At 37.2% G+C, this 27,947-nt stretch overlaps 1 long non-coding RNA gene across 1 annotated transcript; it reads left to right on the plus strand.

Annotated features, from left to right (window-relative positions):
- Positions 1–1,400: 1,400 nt before the first annotated feature.
- Positions 1,401–27,714, plus strand: LOC310730454. The gene is made up of 3 exons (XR_014534841.1): positions 1,401–1,599; positions 18,528–18,745; positions 24,986–27,714. It is a non-coding gene; the product is annotated as an uncharacterized lncRNA (long non-coding RNA).
- The last annotated feature ends 233 nt before the right edge of the window (positions 27,715–27,947 follow it).

A 27,947-nucleotide genomic window follows, 5' to 3' on the forward strand; every position in this document is an offset into this window, starting at 1 on the left:
CCATTTTGATGATTTGAATCTAAAGTGTTCTTTTGTTGTTATAGCAATACAGTAATCTTTTTTCAGGTTGTTCATTCTGAGATGCTTTTCTCCTCACCACAGTTGTATAAAGTGTTTGTTTGTATTGTTGTATATATTAGGTGTCAGCATGAGGCAATTTTCCTCAAACTTCTAATTAGAAAGCCATTTTCACCCGCACTTCACCTGCTGTTTTTTGTTTTCCACACCATTATGTGCAAACTTTATAGGGTGGATTCTATTTTTTTCTGAATGATTTTATGCTTTGACACACACTGCTGTCACATGATTGATGGACTGTGTGTATATATATATATATATATATATATATATATATATATATATGAAAAGTTTCTCTTAGTGTTAATACATACATTTTCTGTGTGTGACATGTGGAAACCCAAATCTGAACTACATATATTTTTGCAGCATAGTTTCTGCAGGGGAAATGTTCCAGACACCTCCTATTTTTTTTACTAAGTTACTAAATCTCACTAAAAACATTTCCTGCTGTTGTTCATTTGGTTTAAGTGCACTGAAAGTGCAACACGCACAGCCAATTTATCTGGCAGGTAAATTTTTCTGTTGATACTGCTTCCTCGGCACATTACAGAAACCAGTAATCATTTTAAACCCCAATCATTTGCATGACTAATCATTTCCTAATGATATGTTTGTAGAAACATGACAGAGAATGTTTTATGGGCTTTACAGAAGCAGTTCTGTCAACAAAACCCACTTTCAGTGTAATGTTTATGTGCTTTTCTTGCATATCTGTCCTGACTTATGTGTTGCAAGTGGGTTTCCTCTTGGCTTCCTGTCTCACCTCAACCGTTAATACCCCGGCAGCTCTCCATTCCTCTTCCATCTATCAGCACGCTGAACACGTGATCCACTAACACAAACCCACTATTAGCACTGACTGGAATTCAAAAGAGAAGAGAATGGAAGAGAGAAGTGAGTTCCACTTTCTTCTTCTTTCTCCTGCTTTTGATGATATTCTTTGGCAAGCCTGAACGGATTGGTGCAAGAATTATTAATGAGCCAAAATGTCAGTACCAGAAAACTCCCTCAGATAATTTTTAATTGGTGTACTAGTGATGATGCCATCTCATATGCACTCAAAATGTAATGTATAAATATGAGGAAATAATCAATGAAAATAAGCACACATTATTATTGACATGGATGTATGAAGTACAGCCCTGAATGACACATCCGAACACACACACACACACACACACACACACACACACACACACACACACACACACACACACACACACACACACACACACGCACAGACTCGCTGCCACTTCTTATACTTACTTTTCCACTTGCAGGTGCTGATGAGGATGAAGGGTGGGGGGAGTTAGAAAGTCATTGTGCTGCAACTGTGTACAGAAGCAGGAGGGATTCATAAAGCCCAGTAGAGACAACAACCAAAAAAACCCCAGCTGCTGCCTCTGCATCAACCTGCTTCTCTTTCTGACAGCACAGCGAGTCCGGACCTGACCAAGCGGGAGCACGGCAGGAAACTTAGAAAGAGAAGAACCCAGAGAAAGAGCGGTAACAAGCAATGTAGGTTTCTCACTGTTTGGAGCTACTGTCTAGCTTTAGCTATTTTTCCTCTCTCTTTTAAGAGTGCTCTTCTCTCTCTCTCTCTCTCTCTCTCTCTCTCTCTCTCTCTCTCTCTCTCTCTCTCTCTCTCTCTCTCTTGCTATATCTCTATCTGTAAAACTTCATGGATTAATACAAAAGAGAGAAGGCAGAAAAAAATGTTAAAATGAGACAAAAAGAAAAAAATTGAGAGACGGGACAAAAGGTGAGCGCGGTCTGTCGATCTTGCCCCCATTTTCCATTCATCTTCTTTTTTTTTGCCATCACTTGCCCCTTTTCTTCTTTTCTCGCGCTCTCGCTCCACACTCGCCTTTGTCCGCGTTTACTCCGTCTGTCTGCTTGGCTGAATGCGGGTGTCATGGTGAGGGAACCGAGGTTCCAGGCGTTGGGCTCGGAGCAGGGGTGCAGAGGGAGGAGGACATCCATTTTCAAAGCCATGGCTAGCTATTGTGTTAAAGCAGTCTGTCAATATGAGGGGGGAAAAAAGCCTGCCAGCCCAGGCCTCGGAGGAACCGTTGTGTCCGGCACAGTGAAGGACAAGATGGAAAGAGAGCAAGAGAGAGACAGAGAGACAGAGAGAGAGAGAGAGAGAGAGAGAGAGATGCTGTCCCGCTGAGGTGTCTCTTCTCCAGAGCTCCCTCTGCACTCTGCTTTCTGTCCTACTCTATCCCATCCATCAGTTATAGCTCTCTCTGCACTTCACTGATAAGTTCATTCAGCTGCTTGGCTTCAGGCGTGTAAGTGCTCTGTTGTCCCCCTGAACCACTTTAAGCATGGCACAATGATCTTATCTGCATTAAAAAAGTTAACATCAAAAGCATATAAGCATATCATAATATTTTAAATTAATCTGTTTAAGTCGGAAGTGTTTACTGTGAAGGGAATTCATTTGAATGTGTGAATTGTAAAGTAAAAAATAAATCCATATAAATATGTTTTATTTTTATTTTATATATATTTATATATATATATATATATATATATATATATATATATATATATATATATATATATATATATATATATATATATATATATATAATTAATTATTCTTTTTATTTTTTTTTAACAAAAAGGGTTTCACAAAAAGCACCAACAAGACTGATAGTATTTGTAAGTTACTTGTAACAGTAGTCAAATCGTTTAGTTTTTTTAAAGCATTCAAAAAATCCTAAATAAAACCTAGCTAGCACTGCTAACTAATATATCCCTTATGTGTTTAAAATCTAAATATCAACAAAATGCCTATTAAAATAAATAATTTGTTTCTTGCACTCAATAAATACACAGTATATTTAGCTATAATATTAAGTATCATGATTGAATCTTTAAGTGTGCACGTATCTACACATATAGATTTATATATGTGTAACTAAACATGCAACCACTTGAACGCTTGCCAGTCCATTCTATCTAACACTGGTCAAATGGCAGCAAATGATCAGAAAAAAAAGAATGTAACAGAAATCCTGTACAACATTTAAAGGCTGAGAGGACTTCCTCCTCTCCCCTCCTCCCCATTTCCTGTCCATAGCTGGACTTAGAATGACACTTGAGCACCTTCAGGGACGCAGATTAGACTCCGAGTGATACACAACTCCGGGTTTATGCAGCTGAGCTGAACTCACTGACTTCTGTCAGGAACAAAAGCCGTCTGGAATGTGTGTGAAAAGTGTTAATTGGATTAACACATTAAAGATTGCTGTTGTTTGAGTATTTCTCTCACTTTTTTTTTAATGCTCTTAATGAACAACTTTATTTAGGGATAAGTAGTGTGATTCATCTGTAGTGCTTATTTGTATTTCAGCAACTGCAGAATCCAAAAAGTCTTAATCTATAGAATACTGTAGACAGCTAGAAGTGAGATAGTTATGACCAACTGAGAGGTTTTGGTATGTATTTGTCTTTTTAAACTGTATATAAACAATTTCCTAGTGGATAAATAAACTACAATCCTAAATGTACTTTTATTGTGTATTTCTGTTCCTTACAAAACGTATAATTCCATGAGTATGGTCTTGTTTTACAAGCTTTATCACGTGTTCTGCATTTAATTAAAAGCCTAAAGCTTTTCACTAAATTGGATTAAAAGCAGAAAGTTGACAAATCTTAAGTAGATTAAGAAGTTTTTGAGGCTTAATTCAATTTTTATTTTAAATTTAATTACATATTTTACACTCCCTAACCTGCTTTCCCGTTTTCCACGAGGTATTGTGTAGTTCTCCTGTTTAAACAGAAGGGGGAAGACACTGTACAGCTTTGCTTGTAAACTCATTCTGCTGGCTTTAGTGTCGTACCTCAGTTCCTCCGTATTGTATATGTTACATTCGTTACACATTTATAATATCATATTTATGATTGTATTGAGTATGATTGTCAAAACAGCTATTGTATGGCTTTTCGTGTAAATGTTTTGAATAATAGCGAATTTTGTTATGCACATTGTCGGCCTAGTCGAAATCAGTTGTGATTTTTACAGAAATATTGACAATATTCTTGTAAGTGTTTTCTGTGTCTATTCAAAACACTGTACCATTCGCACTTGATGAGTAAGTGAATTATACGTACTTATAGACACAATATACATATGTATTACAAAAAAATACAATAAGACGTTATATATTTGTCTTACATTGTCATATTTGTCTTGCATTTTTTTAATTGAATACCACAGGCATTGAAATCAGAGAACGGATGACATTTTCCAAAGCAGATCACAATCGATTATGTGTTGTCATTCATAATCATAATAAATTATATTTATATAATAGTATATATAATGTAGTTGACATAAAATACTAATTCTGCCCTATTTATAATTTACTTTAAGCACATCTCAGTCTAAAATCTCAGACTAGGCTTTGACTATTTAGAGAACATTTGTATAACTAACATTGTTGGTTTATAAAATTAGAAAAAATACATTTTAAATTTGTGAGCATTGATCAGACCCTGATTTACAATCTGTATTAAAATATCTATTGGAATCTGTAAAAAAAAGAGAAAATGTTCTTTCCTTGAAAACTGGTCTGTCCGAGCTCCTCCTAATCTTTTAATATGTGCTGAACTTCCAGTCCTCCTCAGGAAAGTAAAGCTAACATCGTATTACATGATCGGTACTACTCATGCCCTTTTATAAAGATAATATAAATAAAATGCGAGCCAAATTGCAAAAAAGATGAGGATAATGGTTGTTGACAGTGCGACTGGTATATTCTGTATTTACTCTCCTAACTAGGTTTTCGTATGCGATCAAGCAGTGAATGAATAAGTGCAGAGATCTTGGTGTGGTATAGCAGACCTCCAGACCGCATATGGTTTGTGTAGTGCGGCTTGGAGCTGATTTGTTTCCCTTCCTGTAAGGCCCTCAAGCACCCCCTTGCTGACTCCCCCTTTCTCCAAGCAGTGTAAACACACAGCTCCAGAGGAATGTTGGACTCTCTGACCTCACGGAAAGCACTCGGCTGTAGTTCACTCGGTTCAGCTTGGCCGCGCTGTGCTCGGGAAGAGAGAGCGCGCGCATCCAGCTCCGCTCCGGTACATTTCGTCTTCCTGCTCTAGCCACCACCGCCGCCATTGTACTCCTCTCATGCTATGTCTGTCTGTCTCTTCGGTGTGTCTCCCTCTCTTGTTCTCACTCTATCTACTCTCTTATTCATTCCCAGTCAGTCCGTTCCTCGACTAACACTCTTACTTAGGTTTTAACGTAATACTCCAAATGCATTACATCCATGTTTCCCACAATGCTGTGCAATTAGACGCAATACGTGCAGGCATAAGGGTTCAGAACAGGCAGAATCTCTAAGTAGCTTTCCGGACAGTGGTCCACTGATAGGTGTGGATCGGCTAAAGATAGATCAAAGCAGACAGCATCTGTCAGTGTGTGTATAGGCAGCGTAAAATGAATGTTTGACCTCCTCCCGCCCGCGCCGGTCTGAGCTCTGCCATTTTTAGCGTGTGCAGAAGAATTGCGCTCATCCTCTCCACTCCCTAGTCTCTTGAACCTGCTCTTTCTCGAGGACAGGAGCAATTGCTAGTGTGGTTGAGAATTAAGTCTTTAACCTCACACACCCACCTGAAGTTAGCGGTGGCCCAGTTTTCCACCAGCCATCATCTTGTGTCTTACTTCCAGAGACCTGCATTTGTAATCAGATGTGCAGCTGTGTGGTAAAACAAGTCTGGAAGCATATTTTAGTGCTAGTTCAGTGATGCATTCTTGAAAACAGGACACACTAAGCGAGTAAGAGGGAGAGGCAGTGAATATATACCTTCACTTTTACTGGAGCTCTTATTGTCATGCTGTTCCAGTCGCTACGGTGCAGGAATAAGTCAGGGTAAGGTTGAAGGGGTTGGGTGGTTTGATGCCCGCTCCAGGAGCCCTAATTAAAGCAAAGGCAGCCACAGACATTTGGAAGGGGTGCAGATAGCACAGAGGAATTTCACCTGAACAAAGACGCCGCTTGTCCTGGCCGTTCACCAAGAGCTTGATCTGCACAAGCTGTAATTTTCAAGAGAAAGGGGACACTGTTTGACCAAAGGCCGGAGCCCTGAGCAGTCTCATCATTTAGGACATCTAAGAGCCTTTCAAATGAGCTCCAGCTCCTGCTTTTCCTCAACACTGCCTGGACACTTTTATATGAAGTTGATTTGTTTGTTCTGGCCCTCTTTATAGTATAATTATGGCTTTTGTCAGCAAAATGATGACTTAAAATATTTCAGCCAGTATCTGATGTAATCAAATAGTCTTGAGTGTTTTCATTAAATGCTGTTAAATAAAACCACAAGATTGTGGCCCAGCATTGGGCTCTATGTCTCCCTCTATTGGAATCTGGCTGCTACTGTAAATATTTAACCGGTTAATGCATTGCAAGTTATACGAAATTCCAATTTCACACTTGCTATACAGTAGTTACAACACACCAGGTTGTCCATATCCATTATTGACAGCTGAAATTATGTATTGTTTTATTACAGATAGCAGTTGAGAATGGAAACAACAAAGTTCATATCATGCTTACATCTCGATATTTTATCAAAAGCTGATAACATTGAGATCCATTAAACTATAAGCTAATAAAGAGTAAACCTTAAATACCCATGGTGAATTACAGGTGTGAAGTGATTCATGAATAATGCATGAATTTCTCTGCGATGAGCACCTCCGAGACCCAGACGCTCTGTGCTGTAATGGATCCAGAACTGGTCAGTGGTGTGAAACCCCCCTTCCTCTCATTGCAGCACTTCTTGTTTGGTGACACAGCACAGCGTAAAAGAACATTGCAAGGAAGACTGATGGTGAGGAAAAGAGAAACAGATGGCTGCAAATATCAACTGTTCAATTATTCATCAGCACTCCTGCTTTGGGATAGATAGCACAGAGAAACAGCGAGTGAGAGAGAAAGAAATAGAGAGAGAGAGAGAGAGAGAGAGAGAGAGAGAGAGAGAGAGAGAGAGAGAAGAGAGAGAGAGAGAGAGAGAGAGAGAGTCTGCTTCTTTGCTTCTTTAGTGCAATTGCAGGACTGTGTAGTACTGATATATTGGGTAGAATGTAAAATATTTTCACAAGTGTTCCGAAGCAACCATCCAATCATATCTCGTATTTTTCTGCTGTGGTACTGCTTTGACAGATAGACCTATGAGAGGTGTCTGATTACCGTATTACACACTGCTTGCAGACTTTACATTCAAATGACTTGTTCTTTAACGTAACTGACATGTGATGCACACGCTTGTTGTCGCTCTGTCTTTTTTTGATGCTGTCACACACAGACACACACTCACCCCCGTGGAAAGCTCTGGGGAAATAGAACAGAGGAAACTACGTGCCTTCACCGAGCAAGGGCTGTCTGGTGTCATGGCAACCAGTGCAGATTGACCCCACCCTCTTCCATCAGCTTGAGAGGGGAAATAAGAGGCGGAAGGGAGAAAGTAAAATAGGGATGAAAGTGGCACAGAGCGAGAGAGAGAGAGAGAGAGAGAGAGAGAGAGAGAGAGAGAGAGAGAGAGAGAGAGAGAGAGAGAGAGAGAAGGCAGACAGCAGGAACAATTCAGACATAGACAGGTGTATGTGAACAATTTCTTCCTATTATTTATTGGGGCACTGCGGTAAAATGCGTTCTTTTTTTTATATATGTTATAGTACAAAAAATAAATCCTAAGAACAGAATAAATCTAGAGAGTGAACACACAGTATAGTAACTTATACCTATTATTATACTATTATCACCTAAATGTGCAAGTTTTGGTTTGATGTGAAGGATGCTGATGTTCCTAGCTATAACAAACCAACCAATGGAAATCCCACAAGCCAAATTCTTTAAGAATGCAAAGAAAAGGCATTGAAGGCTATATTAGGCTATAGTAGGACAATTCTATTTAGTATCTATCTAGTATTCAAAACAAGAGTATGAGTGAATTTGACAGCGTTAACAAACAAGCAGCACCAATTCATTACAAATCCATGACTATCCAGTCAGTTGGATTTTTACCTCTGCAACATAAAACCCACCTAATTCTGAGGAACATCAATCTTTAGACAGACAGACAGAATTGCTGGTATAAACCCAAAACAAATTGCTGTCTGGTTTGAGATCTTTCCACGACATATGCTTATCTAGGATAAGCATTGAAACAATGTTTCGACGAGCCACTTCAAATAAAGTAATTAAAAACGTCAAGTGTTTATTCTCATCTGTACACTTAGATTTACTGGTGTGACCAGAATGCAACTTGCAGCATTTATTCCAATAAAACATTGTTGAGTTGAATTGAGACTGAGAGAAAACAGAGGCGCTTGTAAGAAAATGAATTTCAGGGAGAGCAAGTGAGCGCACGAGAGAGAGAGAGAGAGAGAGAGAGAGAGAGAGAGAGAGAGAGAGAGAGAGAGAGAGAGAGAGAGAGAGAGAGAGAGAGAGAGAATAAGGCAGAAAGTAAGAGGGAGGCAAATTGGATACTAGTTCATCTAAGGACACAGAAAAAAGATGGCTTTCACTGCCATCTCTAATGGCTGCCTGATTACTGCACAGAGGAAGAGAGACAGTGAATGAACACTGCAGTAGCCATTCTTGGTACGGCATGGTCCCACTGCAGAGAACGCTACGCCCCTTTGTAACAAACTACCACTCCCCCACCCCCACCCTGAGTTCTTTTTTTTTAACGCTTAGGAAATAATACAGAAAAAAAAACCTTTTGGCTCACACATTGTCTTGTAGATGAAAAAAATCCCACCATTTTAATAAAGTAGTAGTAATAAAATGAGGAAAAGGAATCTGACTCAAATCCTCTGAATGAAGGTTTTTAATTCTATGGTCATTTCAGGATTTTGGTATTCCAGACTAATCTTACTGTAATACCAGAGGTCTGAGAAAGGAATGCAGCTTCCCCTTTGTGGTATTTTGAGGCAGACCACCATTACAAAGAGAAACATGCTTATTGTTTTAGAGCTGTGCCTTAAAACCAACCTCATTTTCACATTTTTAAATAGTGCATGGGATAAGGATTAAGGCCACACACAATCCTAATGAATATTAATTTAAAATAGTCAAGTCCAGAAGCAAAGTTTTTATATGAATTGTCAGAGTGATTTCCGCCCCTGGTTATTTTTTCAGTGGGGAACGAACACAAAGAATGTTGCCTTCTTTTGACTTTTAAAATGATATTTGCATATAGCACGAGCATACACTCACATTCTGTAGCTCTAATCTTTTTTAATTAGACATTTATGGACGTGTGTCATTTCCAGCATATCATTTTTTATTTGTTTTAATTTCTCAGTTCGTTTCCCAGAGCAGCCATTAATTGCTTCTTTTTATGTGCTTTAAACTATAGCAAGCATACGTTTTGCCAACTTTCTTGTGCTTAATCTGAAACAGCGCTCTACCACTTCCATTCCTGCTGACAGCATGTACAAGAAAGGAACTCAGCTTGTAATACCCTTTGCTTAACCTTCTATTGGTGTCAACACATTCTTACCGTTAAACCTATTTAATGATAAAAAAAAGTCACTAGGTTTAGTAGAGGTTCTAATAAAAGGGAGGAAATAAAAATATCCCTGGGACAACTGAAATAAAAAATCATAGAATAATAATTCAAATGATTAAAACCTAAGACTATAATGCCTATTATAAGACACTTTATTAAAATCAAATATTTGTGTTCCATTGGCAGATCATTTTGTTTATTGTGCACAAGTTTAGACAGTTTTAAATTGCATGGTATAATTTTCACTTTATTTGTCTCAATTCATTAGACTAGACCACTTATATATATATATATTAGGGCTGTCAATCAATTAAAATATTTTATCACAATTAATTGCATGCTTGTCGTGAGTTAACTAGAATTTCAACTTAATCTGTTCTAAATGTACCTTGAATTAATACTTTTCAAGTTTATAATATTGTAATCAACATGGGTTTGGACATATATTGACTCAACATAGAGCAAGAAGACAAATTTTACTTATATAAAGTAATCATGGTGTTTTAAATTATGTAAATCATCAGGACACCAAACAGAACTTTTGCTGTTTCCACACGGATGGTTTTAATTGCCGGATATGTGCATTTTAGCGGTTTCGGACTTCAGTAAAACAAATGTTTAGTGATGAAAAATGTTTTTTTGGTGGTGATTTTTTTTTTTAAGAAAGATTAAGAAATTAAATAATGAATTTGATTAAAGAATGGAAATTGTGAATAGATTGTTACGTTGAAGGTTTTAATTTAGCTTCTTTTATATTTATTTATTAATATTTAGACTAAAATGGTCAAACAAATGTGTGCTGAATTAATTATGTGTGAATCAATCACAAATTAATTACATGCAAATTTGCATTAACATTATTGACGCATTCTGTTTGACATCCCTAATATATATATATAGGGATGTGGGCCAAATAATTATTCGATACAGTGATGATTTTTCAAGTTTTCCCACTTAAAAAGATTAGAGAGATCTGTAATTTTCTTCGTAGGTACAGCTCAACTGTGTGAAACAGAATCTACAAAATTCTGAAAATTACATTGTATGATTTTTAAATAATTATTTTCCATTTTATTGCATTAAATAAGTATTTGTTTACCTACCAATCAGACAGAATTCAGACTCTCACAGACCTGTTACTTTGTCTTTAAAAAGCCCTCCTGTCCTCCAGTCAGTACCTGTATTAATTGCTCCTGTTTGAACTCGTTACCTGTTTAAAAGACAACTGCACATCTACACACTAAATCAATCAGACTCCAACCTCTCCACTATGGGCAAAACCAAAAAGAGCTGTCTAATGACACTAGGGACAAAATTGTAGACCTGCACAAGGCTTGTATTGGCTACAGGACAACAGGCAAACAGCTTGGTGAAAAGACAACAACTGTTGGCGCAATTATTAGAAAATGGAAGGAATTCGAGATGACTGTCAATCTCCCTTGAACTGGGGCTCCATTCAAAATCTCGCCTCGTGGAGTATTAATGATCCTGAGAAAGGTGAGGGATCAGCCTAGAACTACATGGGAGGACCTGATTAATGACCTGAAGAGAGCTGGGACCACAGTCTCAACAGTTACTATTAGTAACACACTACACCGTAATGGATTAAAATCCTGCAGCGTGCATAAGGTCTCCCTGCTCAAGCCAGCACATGTCCAGGCCCATCTAAAGTTTTCCAAAGACCATCTGGATGGTCCATAGAAGACATAAGAGAAGGTCATGTGGTCAGATGAGACCAAAATAGAACTTTTTGGTATAAACTCCACTCGCCGTGTTTGGAGGAAGAAGAAGGATGAGTACAATCCAAAGAACACCATCCCAACCGTGAAGCATGGGGGTGAATACATCATGCTTTGGGGGTGCTTTTCTGCAAAAGGAACAGGACGACTGCACCGTATTGAGGGGAGAATGGATAGGGCCATGAATCTCGAGATTTTGGGCAACAACCAAAAAGAGCATTTAAGATGGGTCGTGGCTGGGTCTTCCAGCATGACAATGACCCCAAACACACAGCCAGGGCAACTTAAGAGTGGCTCTGTAAAAAGCATTTCAAGGTCCTGGAGTGGCCTAGCCAGTCTCCAGACCTGCACCCAATAGAAAATCTATGGAGAGAGCTGAAACGCCATGTTGCCCAGCGACAGGTCCAAAACCTAAAAGATCTGGAGAAGACCTGTATGGACGAGTGGGCCAAAATCCCTGCTGCAGTGGGTGCAAACCTGGTCAAGAACTACATGAAACGTCTGACCTCTGTAAACAAAGGTGTCTGTACCAAATATTAAGTTCAAATTTTCTATAGTATCAAATACTATTTCATGCAATAAAATCGAAATTAATTATTTAAAATCCATAATCACCAATGTGATTTTCTTGATTTTTTTTAGATTCTGTCTCTAACAGTTGAGCTGTACCTATGATGAAAATTACAGATCTCTCCATTCTTTGTAAGTGGGAAAACCTAAAAAATCAGCAGTTTATCAAATACTTACACTATTATATTTATATATTATTTATATATCTATATCTATATATATATCTATATATATATATATATATATATATATATATATATATATATATATATATATATATATATATATATATATATATATGAACATAACAAAATCTTGGCAGAATTTTATAAAAGCAATAATGTGTTCTCCATGTCAAATAAAGCGATGAAGACCTTTTTTTTTACGTTAACAATTGCAAGTTCTTTGTTAGAAAAAAAACAGGATTGCACAAACAGAAACATTCCTTAAGGGGATTTGAGGCAATAAAGTTCACTGCCAGAACTTTGTCGTCAGCTGTTTTTGGTTTGCAGAGGCACCAAATCGGTCGTCGAAGAAGTTGTCATATAATGTGCTCTTAGACATTCGAGTTCAACTCTTGTCCAAAGAATTGTCAGATGACATCTGTGACAGTGAAATATTGTGCTGAATATTATAGGCTGCAAAAATCGTAAAAATGCAAAACATTTCTCCTCCTGTATTATTCCCCTTTAACATTTTGTCATCCTGTCCTTGTTATTAAATAGTTCTGGTTTCTTTTTTGAACCTTCTCTTTTACATGTGGTTTATTTTAAATGGAGAAAATGGGGCCCCATCTTTGTTTACACTGTAATACTGTAACTTTTTCACAATGACAAAGCGTTTTTTACTCTCTTTAGGTCTGCAGCCAAAACCTCTTACTTATGAACAATTAGAGCGAAAGTAGCTGGGTTTAATCGTGTTGGGTTCAGACAGGATAGGCGAAGAGCCCAATAGTATGGGTTTATGAAAAGAATTACTGAGACAGTACAAAAACAGGAGACGGAGGGAGAAAAGGGATGAATGGCAGAGGTTACTCAGTTCATCCCAGATGGAGCTACTTTACCAAATGTTCCACAGGATGCATGCTGTAACGGAGCACACTAACCAGACATGTCTATCGATTTGGCATTAAAACCTCATTCCTTACAATATTTATTCTAGTGCATCTAAGAATAGTAGATTTCAAGTACAGTAATATGTAAATTCCCCGAATTTCAGTTTAAGCAAAAATACAACATGCTCACAGCAAAAGTATTTATCATTTATCAGCTGTGAGCTCAGCTCAGCTCAGGTGTCTGCTGCTGCTGCTCTGTTTAGCTGGAGGCTGATTAGATAGGGTGTCTCACACAGTCGAGAAAGTTTTAGCTAATGCTTCCTCCAAGCTCCAAGTGCACTATAGTGTAAGTAAGAAATAGTTGAAGTAAGAAATACCTGCATTGGGGAAAGGGATGTTTTCTGTAATGGCGCAATTATTTCCAGTGTCTTTAATGAGTCCCTTAAGCATCGCCAATAAACAGGAAGTTCAATCACTGTCTGGAAGCTAATAACTAATATGCATGCTCAGAAACTCTTGTGCAAAAAAGTTTCTTCAGTCTTGGTGAATGGTACAAATTATGTGATCAGCCAGAACACAAACTTAAAGAAAAAAAAAATGCTTTCTAGAACTGAACAGCTGACTGAGCTAAACAGCGGCAAGTGAGTCAGTCATGAGTGAGTTGTGGATGAGTAAATACAGCCTTCATGCCACAGGCATTACTGTAATATTGTGTGTGTGTGTGTGTGTGTGTGTGTGTGTGTGTGTGTGTGTGTGTGTGTGTGTGTGTGTGTGTGTGCCATCAGAGATCCTAAAGAGATCCCACCACATCAGTACTGTACACTAATTTTGACACATATCTCTCAACTGAGAAAACAGCTGAATAGTGTCCATAAAACTAATTTATAATAGATATCTAAGGGCAGTTTTTGGGACAGCTAGTAAAAGTACAGTATATGCAAACAATATGGCTTTTGGAAGGTAGTTGTCTTTAAATATTTTGACAGCAACACAATCAAACTTTTGCCTGTTTATACTAAAATGGTGGTGAATAGGAGGAATCAAGATGTGAATTAAGGTGTAGACTTTCAGGCTCAATTCAAGTATTTTTTAATAGTCCTTTTATTTTTTACAGGATATCTGACTGATATACACTTTCATGGCCATGTGACTATGTAAAAAAAGACTCATTCCAAAATGGTCAACGCACATTTTTCTTTTGTTCATCCTCTTGAATTCTGAAAACTAAACATCTACATTTCATTCACATCATGATTGCTTCATTTCATATCTATACAGAGTCATATTAACCAACATTGTGAAGTGCACAAATGTTATGAACCAGAGCATATATAGATTCATCAGCCATAACATTTAAACCACCTGCATGGACTCCAGAGTCAATTAAAGGGCAGAAAAAAATGGCAATTTTTTTTTATATGTCAAATTCCACCCATGGTGACATTAGACAGTTTTTTCAGATTATCACACATAAGGAATGAGGTGCAAAATATAAGAGATGGAGACCAGATAAAAGCTAAAGAGATGGCAGGATGGAAGGAAAGAGTATTGAAACAGGCCTGTGCTGACCTCATCAGACATTCAGTCTAATTATAAACAAGATTATTATAAACTGAGAAAGGACACCCTGGGCTGATGAGACCACGTTACACTAATAGCATTTGTGAAATGACCATATGTGTGTGTTTGTGTATGTCAGTGGTGTCAATAGTTAGTGGTAGGGAAGGGGTGCTTGATAAGGGTCAGTTGCTCTTGGGAATCTGATAATCTGTCATAGCCCACTAATGTAAAAATAGGAAGCAAGAGTTGGCAACCATTTCCGGCTGAAACAGGTGTCTCTTTGTAGTCCTGCCTGTTTGTTAGCAAACGTATATGTCCGCTCGTAGACACGGTGTGCTGTTGCTATTGGCATTCATTAACACACGATAGTCTAAATCGATAAAATTCATTTTATACATTTCAGTCCGAACCTTCTTGGTTTTCACTGTTAGTTCAGAGTTTGTTCTCTTTGTCCTCATCTTGTTCTCATGATATTTAATGTGAGCACACCTATGAATGTTTTCATTACTCTATCTCTCACCACTCTCCTTCTCTACAAGCCTCCAGTTTAGAGATTTTGATAAAGTCTTTGATTTTATCAATTCAATTAGTTGTTGACTAACCCTCCAGTTCTTCATGGATCCCAGCAAAGCAACATAAGCTGTAAATCTTTGGGATCCTCTCAGAACATGACCTGCACTTCTTTTTAAGGATTTTCCATTATATTCTAAGCTCTACGAATGAGTGTTTCTATGCTTATGCATGTGTGTCTGTTTAATGGCTGCATTCATGTATCTATGCCTTAAACTTTTCATCAGTGTCCTTGGCCATGCGTGTAAAAGCCCCTGAAATCTAAGCTAGCCTGTGCAAGCGCCGCCGCGTGAAACATAAGAATTCTGGCAGCGGCGAACCTCAGTTCTGTGAATACCGCAAAGCCCAGTGGTAAAAGCCTGATGAACCCAAGCACAGACAATATTAGGTGGGTGGCTGGTGTGTGGGAGGGGGTAGGAATGAAAGTGGTCATGGAGTGGTGCTTGGGGAGTTCAAGCAGGTCTGTGCAGGTCCAGGACAGCCTGAACTCTGGCAGAGGTCCGCAGCCATGAAACACAATGGCTGCCTTTGTGGGTCGGCCACTCTGGCACTAAAACAGAGCAAGTTCAAAAATGTTTTCTCCATATTAAGTTGAGCATTGTTTTAGTTTTTCTTTTGCACTTGTTCCCTATGTTTTCTGTCTCCTGTAAGTAGACATTGTTTTCGATAATTGTTGGTCTTCATTTTACTCCTCCTGAATTATTTCTTCTTCTTCTTCTTCTTCTTCTTCCTCTTCTTCTTCTTCTTCTTCTTCTTCCTCTTCTTCTTCTTTTTCTTCTTCTTCTTCTTCTTCTTCTTTTTTGTCTTCTTAATTTAGTAAATGTGTTGGCATGGCTGCCTTAAAGGCACATGTCTACAGCAACCTCTCTCTGACACGTCTGTCAGCTTTACATATTTTTTTTACATCTAATGTTGTTATTCCATACACATATACACAACTAAATAGATAAATGAACTGTTTAAGCAGTACAAGGGTCTAGCATAATTAAGAAGCATACACAACACTGGCTTTAAATTGAATATTTGGTGAACCTTTCACAGCACATCTCAAGTCTTTCCCTGTAGTTTCTATTAAAGTAGAATTATCGATCCTAGACTCCATGTTGAATGTTTTAAAATAATTATATTTAGATTAAAAAACTCTTTTTGCATTTAACAGCTTGTCCTTATGGAGATCAAGTATCCAAGCATTATTTTCCTATTATTAAGATTGTCTTCCCCAGGAATCAGTGAAAGTGTGCATTTTATATACCTGTAATTCTGTTATACCTTATAGTTTTTGATGTTATTAATGTTTTTTTAAAACACAATTACTATGCTGTATACAGTAATCCCTCGCCTTTCTTTCCAGATTTCTGTGGGATATTTCTTTTGAAAACATTTTGGTTATCCATGTTGGTTTGATATTCCTTTTACCTGGAATAAGTCTCCAACCTTCCCTGCTCGAAAACTTCCGGCCTATTAAGCTTAAACCTCCATGTTTGACAGTAGGTGTGAGAAAGTTGTGTAACATCATCTTTCTCATTCTTTGTCTTACATAATTTCAACTGTGTAAATGTATAAAAAAAATGACAAAAAATGACAAGGTGTTTTTTTTATTTTTGACAGGCAATGTACAGCCTCAGATGCACTCCCAATTAACATAACTTAGTTGGGACAGAATCATTCCTCTGACAAAATCAGAATCTTTTAAAGGTTGCTACGTTAATTTATGGAATGTTCCAGCCTGATAAAGAAACCAGCATATTGGTGTATGTGACCTACTAGAATATATAGTCAGTTAAAACTATTATGTAATAAATCTAAATAGTAAATAGTATCTATTTATTGGTTTTAAACTACATTTTAATCTGTAAATAAACTTTTGGCCTTCATTCAGTCTATGTCTGAAACTATAATTTGTGGAATATGCCAGCACAGTAAGGTAACACATTCTGGAACACGTACAGACATAGAATTTTGAGACATTTCATATATAAATTGCATATATAATCAATAATTATTGATAAACACCTATGCCAATTCAGGGCCTTAGGTATTTAAGAAAGGCTTAATTTACCGTCTTGTCAATCATGTGCTGTTCTTGCAGTTTATTTGTATACAGCTACACACACAAACTATATTTCCTCAGCCTGGGTCCTGCAACAAAAATACCACTGTGGGCTTTGGGGTGACCCAAATCATGTTTATAACACAGAGAACTGGGACATATTTAAATATAGCAACATATTTCCTGAAGTTCCTGGGCTTGCTACTCGGTGCCCCTGAGTACACAAAATTAACGGAAAGTCCTGTTTAGATTTTTATATGAGTTTAATATAACTCAGCTTAATCCATTTCTGTTACTGTTTAGTGTGTGTTCATTGAGCTGATTGGAACTAGAGCCAAACCAGAATGAGACATTTTAAGCAGTTCCACTCACCGGCCATTTTAATGAGAACACCTGTATCCTTGCTTATTTGTGCACTGCAGAAAATAGATTCGATTCCTGTACTACTCTAACTCTATTCTGTTTTTTATATTCTAAAATGCTGTTCTGTTTACCAGTTGTAAAGAGTGCTTATTAAAGTAACCATATCCTATCAGTCTGGCCATTCTCTTCAGCCCTCTATCATCAGCAGAAATGCTACTTACGAGATGTTTTTAGCACTATTCTGTCTGTTTAAATAGTTTAAAGTAACCAACAATACCACACTAAAAGTCACAATGCAACACTGAGATTACATTTTTCCCCCTATTCTGATATTTGCCCACTGGTCATAAGTATGGTACTGGAACCAGCCCCAGCCATTAGGGTTGCACAAGCCAGTGCACTCTTAGTGCCAGTCCCAAGCCCAGATAAATGGGGAGGGTTGCATTAGGAAGGGAATCCAGCGTAAAAACATGTGCTAAATCAAACATGCCGTTCACGAATATTGGATGATCCGCTGTGGCGACCCCTAATGGGAGGAGCCGAAAGAAAGTTTGTATAAGTATGGTACTGTATGTACTTTTTGAGCATCTCTTTCAGCATTTAATTCCAATTTGTTGTTCCCTCCGCTCTTCTGGAAAGATGTTTCACTAGATTTTGGAGGGTGCTTGTAGACATTTGTGTTCATCAGTCAAATGGGTGTTAGTAAAGTCAGGTGCTGATGTAGGGTCAGGAGGTTAAGATTACAGCTTTATAGCAGGCCACCTAAGAAGTTTCTTTCCAAGCCATGTAAACCATATCTTCATGGAACTCGCTTTGTACACAGGGGCATTGCCATGCTGGAACAGGTTTGAGTGTGTGCCTCCAGCATTGGGGTAAAAGTTTGGAGAAGAGCCACATATGGCAGGAAAGGTCAGGTGTCCCAATACCATAAAGTCTAGATTCATGACCATTAATTGATAATTGTATTATCATTAAAAACTAATCAAGTGGACATTAAAAGAAGACTGAGCTAATTTGGAAATAGGAGTCAGGTATAATGACAAATAATGGACCAGGAATACATTTTTACTTTTTGCAACTACAAAAGTAATGACTGTTTCTAACTAAAGTTTTCAATCGACACACTCTTGCAGACAATTCATCTTTGAAATACTTCAAAATTCCTATGTAAATTTGAATAAAAGCCAACAGAGGATGCTTCCACAGACTCCAGGGAGCCAAGTAACATATGCTGTCAAAGTTTGCAACAGCATGATTATATATTATGCTAGTCACCATTCGTAACATCACTATGATATTCTTTCATCTCTAATGCTCATTATTTGATTTCAAATACAGACAGAGCTGCAGTATCCTTAGTAGTTCACAAATAGCTATTGGGCCAGATTAGAAATATTCAGCTGTATATGTATACTATTGGCACGGAAAATATGTTTAAGCAAACGTCTAGGCCCAACACTGCATTTTTTATTGTCCCTAAGAAAAAACGTCAGTTGATAGGATGATGCTATGTTTTGCATGACAATGCTACAGTTTACACAGTCTCCTAAGCCACATTCCCACGTTTGTTTGTTTGAGCTCAATTCGTTTCAAATGCCATATGTTAAGCGACAAGAAGGAGTGCCATGCTTCGCAGCAAGCCTGCTGTTTCCCAAGCCATGGCTCATTCACTACAAACAATAACAAATAAAACTTTTGCTCCATTCCGGTTTCTTCCATTTCCTAAGGCATTCTGTGAGCGAAAGACATTTTCCTGACTTCATGCATCTATGAGCTGTCTTATAACACCTGACAGACAGTGAAAGCACATGTGCAACCCTGTGCAAGCCCTTGCAATCAGATATCAAGTTTTAACCAGCACACATCATCAGTTATGCAATGACTGCACATCCCTCTGGTGGATCCATATCCTTATTCATGTTGTTCGGAGTCGTTTTGGGAAGTGCAGGAATACAGTATCCAAAGTACTATTGTTTTAGGCACCTTTCAAAACCTGGCTGCTTTCCCCATCCACCTATTAGTTTCCCCTCCACTTTTGCCCTAAAAAGATAATACAAAGCCATATGGTGGAATATTACTTACAGTGATCTGAGTGAGGAGATACACAGGAATCTGTGTAACAGGCCAATCTATTTAGGTCAAGTTTCACTCTGTGCTCCCTTGTCCAAGCCATGGGTTTTTTCTTGTTCTTTTTTTTTTTTTGCATTATTCCTTAGTGTGTTTCTATTTTTATTTTTTTTTACTAGCCTGTCTATTTTTTCATGTCTCTATTAAGTGACATATTTCTGGAGGAATAGCTTGCTCAGCCTGTCTGCTGATTTCTTTTAAACCAAGCTTAAGAAAGCCATCACACACCTTACTCTCACTGCAAAGAGACAACAGATAAAAATAGACAGCACCAGCAGCGGTTAATGCCTGTCGCCCTAGACACAGACATTTGCATATCTTTTATGTTCTTTCCTCTCTGTCTCCTTTTTTCCCCTTTTCTTCAGGTTCTCTTACTCTTTCTTGTGCAAAGGGTCTCCTCCTGAGGCTTGAAGGGTTTTCTTTTTTTTTTTTTTTTTTCTTTCTCTTCAGAAGGCAGGCCTGTTCAGAAAGGAGCATTGAAAAGCAGCGGCAGACAGTCGGGTAATTAAAGATTTGAGAAGGCGAGGCTTTTCTTCCTGTATTTTCTTTCAGACCCTTTTGGAGAGAGTAACGGTCTGCTTGCTCTATCAGAGGGAAGGTATTGAGTGTAGGGATACAGGACAGCCATCTGGCCCTGAACCACTACTTCAGTCTTGTGAAAATAGGGAGAGTTGCCAAAAAAAAAAAAAAAAAGTGGCTCTGTGACTTTTCAGCTTTCCCATACCACAACATTGTCTCTGTAGTGGACAGAAAGTTTAGTGTCATGTCCATAGTGATCAATGTTGACAAACCATCAATCTAACAACTTGTGTACATGTGATCTGTTTTCTTTTTGAGCTTTATATTCTAGTTAATGTCTAATTACTCTATGTTTTGTGACACATTTATCTTCGCTCTGGTTGTTTGGGCACTATCATATAATATAATAACAACTTGTAGGTATATAAGTAAAATCCAATGAAAATGCTTCTGTGTTCAAGTTCTTTTCATAGTTACTCGTTCCACAGTGCAACAACTAAGAGAAGACATTCTCACAAATAACAAAATAGAACATAGTATTAAGAAAATAGTAATAAACATATACTGAAATATAGTAAGTCAATGGCAAATAGGGAAATGTGTAGGCTCTGTTAAGTGTCCTCATTCTATAGACAGATAGCTTGAGGATTGTAACTCCCTGTAGGTCTTTAGTATCCAGTAGCACTTTCCTGATAAAAGCATTGAGAAGTATTTAACCTGTTAAGAAACTGAATAATAATTAAAGGAAAGCTCTTCTTTTAAATACATTGAAGGTTTGGCGATATACAGTTTCTTTGTACTCCATTGCTAGAACTGAGCTACATACATTCTGTGCATGCTCTTTTAGAAGGCAAGGTCCAATGAAAAAAATATCTTTAGTGGAATACCATTATGGCATATCATTCGATTTCATAAAAAATGTTCTCATCTGTATTCCCCTTTGTAGGCTTTAATATAGGTTGTTGTGATTCCCAAAAATTTGTCTTTAGTATAATGTATATAGGAGACTTGTGGGATCATCAACATATTGTACAACAGACTTGAGAATTTGTAACAGCAGTTAGTTTAAATATATTTCAGGACTGGTATAATCGTTTTCCCCAATATTCCTGAAAAATATGTTTATTATGTTAAGCACAGAGGGGACTCTCCAATTTTGATATAAAAAGCAAGATATAGCATAAGTTTATGGGTTTACTGCAATCCTGGTGGAAGACTTCATCCAGTGGTTGCAATGCCAAAACACAAGTATTTAGACTGCATAGCCCTGTCTAATTCAACTAGTTAAATTAAGAGTGTGTGATAAAGCCATTTGTACCCACTCTTGCCCAATGTTCAGAAGCTTAACTAAGTAAAGAGCTTGAAAACCAAACCTCAAGTTCCCCAAGGCTTAGGAGTGAAATTCCCATTCCTCCCGAATAAACACTTTCTTGGTGACCAATGGATTGCATGATTAAGGAATGCACTTGGCGATCATTAAACATATATAGAATTATTGGTCTCAAACTCTTTACTTTGTCTTCTAAAATTAAAGTGTCAACCCTTTCATATCTGCACCATATACATAAGGGAGCTGCTTAATAACATCTGCTATCTTTATAATTAAAAAGTAAGAGTTTACCAGTGGATAGAAATTTTTTATTAAACACAATCACTTCTCTTTTGAATTAGGAATACAATATATAGGTTTATACTTTGTTGTCAGTACAAAATAAAACATTTTGGATTTCTATACTTTTTAATTGAAAAATTCAGTGTTTCAAAAAAAGTTTAAAAGTCCGATTGCATAACAGATTACTTTATTGGCTGTCAAGGTTTACCTGCAAATACAAAAGAAAGTGTGACAAAATCTGTAGAAGAACTCTAGTGGATTCTCAAAGGTGCTTTGAAAAACGTACCACACAATTTCCATGTGAAACTCATCTTACAACATGTACCTGAGTTGACTTTTGCATTAAAAAATAAAAAACAGGTTATTAGAATTTACCACTTACATTGTTGCATGGAATGTTCAAATTTATCATGTTTTATGGCATCTTTGCCATAAATGTAATGTTTACAAGACTTTTCATATTATTATATGTCTCTAGGGCCTCCCACATAGCTGCAAACTGAGGTCAATTGTTCTTTAAAGAAATCAGATAAATGATTGGAGTTTTTGCCTGTCTCCACCTTCTCCATTGAAAAGTTTGGGAAAGAATGGCTAAAACAACATCAAATTTTCCTCTGAACTGGAAATTAAGGTCCCATAACGCTAAAGATATCTAATGTAATCCAATCTAATCTAAAGTTTGTGTCTTCGTAATTTGGTGCTTTAATATTTCTACTGTATGTATTATCTTTAGTACAATGTTGGTCTGAAGTTGCATGTGGGTATGTTTTGCTAACCAGTTTTGGTTATTCCAGTTCATCACTGAGGAAACGTTAATGATGTTTGAAACAGGCTTTAACAAATGTAATATGTAATTTAGGCTCTTTGTTTTCCAACTATTTGTCAATGAATATGCACAAAGTGTTTTTGCTAATTTTGCTTAAAGATTGCTTTAGCATAAAAGATTTAGCATAAATATGACTTCAAATTCAAATTTGATTTAGCAGAATAATCATATTATAAAATTCTAAATTCCTGAAAATACAGTTATAAAATAGTTAACATTATAATATACAGTAACACCTTGTTCAAATCTGTTTTTATTTATTAATACTATTCTTCTGTGTTCTTCTGTAAATTTAGAAAATTGTCTAACATGAAACATAACATGTGAATTAGTTAGAGCTTTGTTTTCTCTTTTATTATGTAATAAACTATTGTACAAACAACAGGGAAAAAAGATTTATTAGACATTTCTATGAGAATGTAACACAAAACGATCACGTTGTTACCATCACCGGTGATTATCCTGTATGGAAAAAGCATTCAAATACTTCAGTATTGACTAGGTAGATAAAACCTGCTGGACTTCTCTGAATATTTTCCCCCTCAAACATACTCATTCTGCAATGTGGTCTATATTGTCTCATAAACAGGATTAGCTGTTTTCAAACATTAATTTGTCTTTGCCTTTTATCTGCACTAGTCATTTTTCCATTGTCCAATTTGAAAAGTTAAAGTAAGATCTAGAATACTGGTAATCTTTATGTTTTACAGTTTTATTAATTGGTTAATAGGTATTTTTCTTATAAAAAGTCGATAGCCAAATATGCATTTATGATAAAAATCTAAATGAAGGTACTCGACAACCTGTGAAAAGTTGCGCATACATTATTGCTATTGTTTAGAAATCTAGTAATACATCAAACAATGTACATTTCTAACAGCCTTTTCTTTAGGTTGATTTCCATGTACAGCTAGCAGACATTGTATTCATAACTAATGAAAACAAACAACTCAACTGTAGCTACTTGACTCCAATTCACAGTAAAAGCATTTACGTATAGTATTTTAGTCACAAGTGCCTTTCAGACTGTTTTAACCAGCATTTAAATCATCATCAGCTGTAAAATGTGCATCCATATGAACTGTTTCTTTGTGTCCTTATATTGATGTCAACAAAACAATGTATGTACATAACAGTCAATAATATCAACAGCATCTTCATTTACAATTTGCACTTCACCCACGGACAGATGGTTTCTACTATTTTTATCTTTTTGATAAGATGTTCTTTCGAAATTATAAATATATGTTGTGATTTTTTTCTCTTGGATTTTGTGTGCTACCGTTGTGATTTTACTATCACACACACACATATATATATATATATATATATATATATATATATATAGAGAGAGAGAGAGAGAGAGAGAGAGAGAGAGAGAGAGAGAGAGAGAGAGAGAGAGAGAGAGAGAAAGATTCAATATATAATTGAATATGTCTAAATGTCATTGAAAAAGCTTCACTGCACTGCATAGCACAAGCTTATTTTTTTGCAGGGGAAGTTGATTTGATTGGATATCGTACACCAAACAGCCACAACATACAAATTACCTGTCTAATATTGTGTAACTCCCCTTGTGCCACCAAAACAGCCCAGGCATTGACTCTACAATATTTCTAAAGGTGTGCTATGTATCCTAGCACTAAATCATTAGTAAGTTGTAAGCTAGCCCCAATATATACTGTATAGCAAGCTGCAATGCACTGTGTGTTTTGCCACTTTACTATCATAGCCACCACTGTCTTTTTCAGCAAAATGTGCTACATTAACCCTTCTGTGAGATTCTGTGGGATCCTTCACACCCCACAGATATCTAAAAACCTGGTCACCAATTGTCCTTCTTTGGACCACTCAATACCCAATGCATGCCAGGAATACCTCAGAAGACCTAACATTTGGAAGATGCTGTGTCCCAGTCACCTAGTCCTAACAATTTCTCACTAATCAATCTTGCTGAGATCCTTATTCTTGGCCATTTTTCCTGCTTTCAAAATATCTACTTTGAGAACTGTTTACTTGCAACCTAATATATCCCTTCTGTTGACACATCCCATTGTAACAAGATGTTATGTCAGTTTTATTTACTTCACCTATCACTGGTTTTAATGTTATGGCTGATTAGTCTATTTTTTTAAATTGTGATAAATCTATAACGTTATTTTGACATCGCTTTGTACTGTAGGTTACAAATATACTTTTTAGTAACATTGTAACATATTATAACATTGTCATAATCACGTTGTGCTTAAGCCAGTTGTGTGGCCTTGTTCTATAAACAATATTCGTGAAAATAGAAACCTTATTCTAGTTGTAAGAAACTATATGTTATTTTCTCTTACTTTATTTACAGCTTTCACTGTGCCATTCACTGTTTAAGCCCTGCACCAAAGAATTGCTCAGGTTAATAAAATCTACATTAGCTGACTAAATTGAATCAAGACACATACAACAAAATGTTGTTTTGTCTGTAGGTCTGCAGGCTGTCATACATACCTGCTGTGATCTTTTATTTGTATCTGATTATTGGCCCAATGTGTTTTTATGTCATTAATAGGTCACTAGCTTGTACTGATATTATTGTTGGTGTTTATATTGCACTGTTGATATCGCACAATGCCATGGAAAAACTGTGGCAGCCTGCAACCATTAGTGACTGGCGTGGAACAATTTGTAGGATGTGCAACATTAAGCTGCTATTAATTTGAAAAATTGCAAAATTGTGATATAAATTCAGAATACAGAAATACATACCAGCATAAAAGCACATGAACTGTCAAAACCTTGAGTGATCAAACATGTCTCCATTTCTTGTAGCAAAGAAAGCCAAAAAATGCTCTTCAGACGGATTTTATTGTGCGATCTCTGTACTTTCGGGAGGGAGCCTTGCAGGTGTCAGCACAATGAGATCTCTCCTACTTCCCTCTCTCTATGTATTAATACATAAAACTATTTGGATGGCTAGAGGAAGATATAGAGATGGAAAGAAAGAGCAGGGCATTTGAGTTCATGCCTATATGTGTACATCGTGTAACAAAGTACCTGGGCTTTTGAACACGTCTTTTAAAAGCTAGTGTACATTCCCCTCGATGTAATCTGCCTGTGTATGAGGTCTGACTCTCACAGACTGTTCTCCATACACCAGCACAGGCGCAGGCACATCAATCATGGGAGATTATTACATTTGCTTATTTGTGAGTGTGAGAGAGATCAGGTCTACAATAGATCCACCAGGACGTGGCCCATTGTGTGTTCCTGGATATGTGTGTGTGTACTAGTGTGTGAATGCTGGTTTGAGAGGTACAAAGGCTCCTTACCTCACAGCATTGGCATTCCCTGAGAGAATGACTAGGGTACAGAGCAAAGGAGAGAGGGGCACACAGTGGGGGCATTCATGGGCCTTGTCCCCACGGGAAGGAACCAGGGTCGAGTATTAGCCCCTATTAATAAACAAAGCCAGCCCAGCAGGGGCCTGGCGAACAACACCGAGAGTGCACAGAAAGAGAAAGAGCAGTTTGGGGGGCTCGAAGTAGAGAACAGAGAGAAAGAGAGACAGCAAGCAGGGCATTTGAGTTTAAGCCTATATGTCATTGTCCCTTGGACCTGTTTCACCAGACTAGCACTTTGCAGCAGAGTAATGAGTTTTATTAATGCACCACTCCAGATGTTGCTTACCTGCTCATGGTGTCTGACTTTACAGCACTGTTTTGTAATAAGATAAAGAGTCTTGAACAGTCTGTTAATCCATTTTGTCCCTTAGCATTTCTTTGTTTCCTGTACAGCTTAATCTACAGTTTGCTGCACCATATTGTCTTTATCTCATCAAATCCATTAGTCACACTGGAGGAGATTATTTGTATAAACTGAGAGAGAGAGAGAGAGAGAGAGAGAGAGAGAGAGAGAGAGAGAGAGAGAGAGAGAGAGAGAGAGAGAGAGAAAAGAGAGACTCTTTTTTTAGTCTTTTTAGTTTAATTCCAAATGGTATTACCATTCCCTCCAGGCCCTAAGCGATAAATGGGAAACATGTGCTTATATGTAAGCTTAGCCAACATCTTCCCTGCAGCTCAGCTCACCATGGCAACAGTAATTGCCATGCATGTCTGTAATGATGCAGGGAAAACAGTGGTGAATCTGTGTATGCCTTACACCAAGTCGCTAGTTTATTAGATGCACCTGTATACTCTGTATGAATATACCTATGTAGCATGTGTAGTAGGTTATACTGTACAGACAAGAAGATCTCCCAAGCAGTAAGGAAAACTTAGTTTTGTACTCATGAACAAATGATTTTGTTGATCATTCATTCATTCAGTATTTCCTCAGTGGGTGTTAAAAGCCCTGATCAAGCTGGTGTGCATTAGGATCAGGATCCTGCAGAACCCAACAAGAAAGTTGCAGGGAGCCAGGTGGTGTATAGCCTCATGTGGGTGAGAGCAGGACAAAGAAAAGCTGCGTTCATTAACATGGAAGTGTATTGGACACAGCATGGTGCTCATGTGGTGCTGCCAAAGTGTTTACCACATAGGGTGTAAATTGGACATTATTCGTTCATTTATCTTTTGTAAATGCTTTATCCCAGTCTGGGTTATAGTGGTTAAAATTACTTATTTATTTGAATTTTAAAAAATCGAACCAACCGAGTTGTATAATAAGAAAATATTGCAGATGTTAGTGTCATAGCCAGGGGAGTGGAATATTTTCCAGTTCCAAATGGATAATTAACATAACGCACATATGGAGCACAACTCATTATATTTTTGATTATATAATTTTTTGAACATCATTACAACACAAAAATAACTTAATTAAAATCTCTGCATATCATATTTAGGCAGGAGTTGAGCTGTTGTGATTTTCATAGATGGTCAATGGACTCTTTACGTTTCCATATTTAGCCATTTTCGAACCTCAGATGAGCAAATGAACACGCCCTGGGGTTTGTGGAATCAGATTTTATTGGCTACCATTTGGTGGGAAACAAGATTACCCAATCAAAATCAAGCAGCAGTCCCATTTCAGGTTGAGAGGCAGCTCGCTTCACTCTGGGATGCTCAGGGATATCAAGTGACAGCATGCAATGAAGCACCACACATTTGTAGCAGAAGCAAACCTGTAGATTTGGTTTTAGACTTTCTCATTTTTGATATTTTGCAATTTTAATTAAACTTTAATAAAGGGTTTTATGGTAACTTTATTTATACTGTATATTAAGATTGGTTGATGGTATATAGTGCCTTAAATAGTTAAAATAAAATATTCGCTTTTTCACCACTCCTACTGCTAGAGTATTTGAGAGCCACCCAAAGTACAGAGCGTGTCACACATCAATATAATAGCACAGC

The sequence above is a fragment of the Silurus aristotelis genome (genome assembly GCF_946808225.1).
Source record: "Silurus aristotelis genome assembly, chromosome: 8".
NCBI lineage: Eukaryota > Metazoa > Chordata > Actinopteri > Siluriformes > Siluridae > Silurus > Silurus aristotelis.